This window comes from Dermacentor albipictus, chromosome 3, assembly GCF_038994185.2.
Source record: "Dermacentor albipictus isolate Rhodes 1998 colony chromosome 3, USDA_Dalb.pri_finalv2, whole genome shotgun sequence".
In the NCBI taxonomy this organism is placed as follows: domain Eukaryota; kingdom Metazoa; phylum Arthropoda; class Arachnida; order Ixodida; family Ixodidae; genus Dermacentor; species Dermacentor albipictus.
Genome location: NC_091823.1, coordinates 64,699,906 through 64,703,472, shown reverse-complemented (window position 1 = coordinate 64,703,472; position 3,567 = coordinate 64,699,906). Strand labels below are relative to the sequence as shown.

General features: G+C 43.2%; 1 non-coding gene across 1 annotated transcript; it reads left to right on the top strand.

The window, feature by feature from the left end:
• Window positions 1-1,593: 1,593 nt before the first annotated feature.
• Window positions 1,594-1,666, top strand: TRNAV-AAC (transfer RNA valine (anticodon AAC)). The gene has a single exon. It is a non-coding gene; the product is annotated as a tRNA-Val (tRNA).
• Window positions 1,667-3,567: the final 1,901 nt, after the last annotated feature.

Here is a 3,567-nt window from a genome sequence, read left to right as displayed (position 1 = left end):
ACAAAATCGAAAACGCACTGCAGAAAGCACTCGCACATTGCGGCAGAGGCCACCACAACCTCAGTGACCGCACCACTATGGAAGAACCATGGCCACTCAGAGCAGACGACGGCCGCCGAATAACGGAAGCAAGAAGCAGAGCTTTTATGTCCAGACTTTGCAAGGCAGTGAACGCTTCCGATTCTTAAATATGTTAAGTAATGTGAACTGTTTTAGCATTGAAGACGCTTGTCTAGCCTTTGATAGAGAAATGATTGATCGTTAGGTTATCACAAATCCAGCCCACATCGTCACATGCAGTTTAGATGGCGGGGATTGGACGAAGCCACATGAATGCATGTGGGGTCTTAACAGCGGCATTATGCGTTCCCTGCTGCATGGAGGAAAGTAATGTTGTGATCCTGCGTTCACGACAGTACTGCCAATAGTCTAGTATGATTTATTTCCCATGTTCAATAAGTGTAGCAGGGTCTCTTTAACACACTGCCTATCCTTACAGAACAGGGTAGGAAACAGAATGTGCCTGCACGAATTCACTGCCTTTCCTTTCACTCGCTCCCTTCATGTCTGTAACACTGTTCGCAGCTGGTCGATCATACAAAAGCGCAACATTTAAAGTATAGTTCAGCAATTATCACGTCTAGTGTAACTATAGGGGGGATGTTATATTTTAAAGAATCTTAACATGACTATTTAAATGTAAGCAGATTCTACTTCAATATACACATAATTGATGTAAAGCTGTATCTGACAGTCAATATTTTCTCGGATACAGCAAAGCATACTGGAACACGCGCCCCTTTAGTGATGCGAAACACTTGTCGATTGACAGAGAAGACAATATTTAATTCAAGCCGAGATAACAAGCTTGCCAACACGTTAAGACTGCTGCGACGACGCACGCCTAAGTAGATGGCCCCAAGTTGCCGTTTCAAAGATGACCTAACACACTCGCTCGGCAGCCCTCATGCTACTCAATCATGTGAACACTTTTACAGTGCAGTAAACAGGGTTATGACGTATGTTCGGCCCTAGATGAATATTCGAAAAATTCCAGTATGAAATTCACGAATCCAAAACGGATCGACAAGAAAGCAATTGAGTCGTAGTTTAAATCTTTATCTCTTACAAATTAACATTCGGGGGTACTGTGGCCACTTTGCCGTAGAAAGAACAAAGACATATTACTAGAAGTATAAGTGGGGTTAATGCCGTGGCCGACATGTACAGACATAGGATATCCATGACATATAAACTGTATGCGAACACTATGTATAATACCTAATCTACCTGATTTAACTAATCAACTCTTACAAGATCCCTTGAGCATTTGTCACATCGCAACGCTGAAGCGGGTTTTATCGGACAGAAAGAATGCATCTCCCAAAAAAATTACGGCGTCCTGAAAAAAAGGCGGACTCCTGAAAGGGCGCTTCGACTTTCACAGAGCGCAAGGCTTCCGGTCAAGCTTTTGTAAAACGGGGCACGTTGCAATGATCGCGGTTTCGAACGGCACAACCGGTCTCGTAAAGTAGGCCGCTGCTATTGAACGGGGCCTCATACCTGTCTCGTTCAATATAGCGCTTGGCAGCTGTGCTTGTGGTGTAGTGGTTATCACATCCGCCTAACACGCGGAAGGTCCCAGGTTCGATCCCTGGCAGGCACAAAACGTCTTCTTTTTTGTTTCTTTCCTACCCTGTTTTAATAAGTCTCGTTCACCGAGTACATCAAGATGAGCTGTGCTTGTGGTGTGGTGCACTTAGCAGCCTACAGTCTAGGTAGGGTAGGTAATGATACATAAATCCGATCCTGTGTTCTTCAATTATCATTGTTTGGTGTCTGTCTGTTTTGGCAACTGGCAATTTCAAAGTTCGCGGATGAGCTTGAAATTATGGTAAATGAATAATGTGCGTTACTCTCAAATAAGCATATTCTAAAGCGCGTCCCGGGAATTCTTATTGAAGTAGCAAGTCGCAGTTCTTTATCTCTTTTTGTGCAGTGGGAGATATTCAAGCAGGAAGTTAAAATGATGGCCATTGAAGAAGTTTTCATATCGTCTCTTGACAATAAAAGGAAAATATAAAGGGTTGTGCAAGTTGCTAGACAACTGCACGAACTTGAATGTCTGCATCATGGCAAAACGAGAACAAAGGGGTTAACCGAAGGGCCCGATTTTTATTAGTCATATCATAAGAAGCGAACAAACACTGACGCCGAGGACAACATAGGGGAATTACTTGCGCCTAATGAATGAAATAAAGAAACGATAAATTAATGGAAATGAACATGTATGAAAAAGCAACTTGCCGCAGGTAGGGAACAACCGCCTTTCATTTCCATTATTTATCGTTTCTTTATTTCATTTATTAAAATAGCACAAGTAATTTCCCCTATGTTGTCCTCGGTGTCACTGTTTGTTGGCTTCTTATGATATGACTAATAAAAATCGGGCCCCTCGGTTAACCCCCTTTCTTCCTGTTTATTACATAACGAGGGTCTCGAATCCGGCAACATTGATGCCTTCAGGTAGCATGTGTGGGTTTATTGACCGGATGCCTTCAACCAGAAAGATCACGTTCTCGTGACGCCTGCGGCAGAACGGATTCACGTCCGCCGCCAAGGTGTGTGAGTGGTGGCGCTGGCTAACACTCCCAGGGTTCTACTAGAAAACATACATACCCAAGAAAGTGGATGGGGCAATGGCGCCGCGGTAGCTCTATTGGTAGAGCATCGCACGCGAAATGCGAATGTTGTGGGATCGTTCCCCACCTGCGGCAAGTTGTTTTTTCATCCACTGTGATTTCCAATTATTTATCGTTTCTTTATTACATTTATTAAGCACAAGTAATTCCCCCTATGCTGTCCTTCGTGTCAGTGTTTGTTGGCTTCTTAAGATGCATCCAGGCAAGTACGTTGAAGACATTTACAATATTAAGGCATAAATGCAGGCAATGTACACTGAGAAATACAGAGGTTCACTAGTCCGAGCGCGTACTCGTCGGTATTTGGAGCAACAGCTTTGTAGTCGTTCGCTTGGTGGTGGGAGTTGGCATGCTCTTTAGAAGCAAGTGCTCAAGACAGAGTATGCCGGAGCGATTGTTAATGAGCAGGCTAGAATAATGAAATTATGAGAATATTTTTCAGTGTCATAAAGTTATTAATAGTGAAGCTGTAACGGAAAAAAATGTGTTTCTTTGCTGCCACATCTAAGTCAAGAAGAACGTAATGATGAGGAAGAAGAAGTGGAAACAACCAATGATTCACCAGCTAAAGGCAAAACTCCTGGGCCTGGTGGCTTGAATGCGGAATTGCTCGATATTTGCTCTTTTTATGCTCAAAGTGCATGAAGAAGCTCACCGGACTAGATACCGACCTGCCACGCTATATCAAGCGTACACAGTACTTATCCCAAAAATCAGTGATGCTACTAAATTGCAGAAAGTCGAGGGATATCGTCCCATATCACTTTGCAACGTGGATTACAAAATATTTGCGAAGATATTAGCTGGTCGCCTTCAAGACATAATTCAATCAGTGGTGGGAGATCATTAAACGTGTCATTATAGG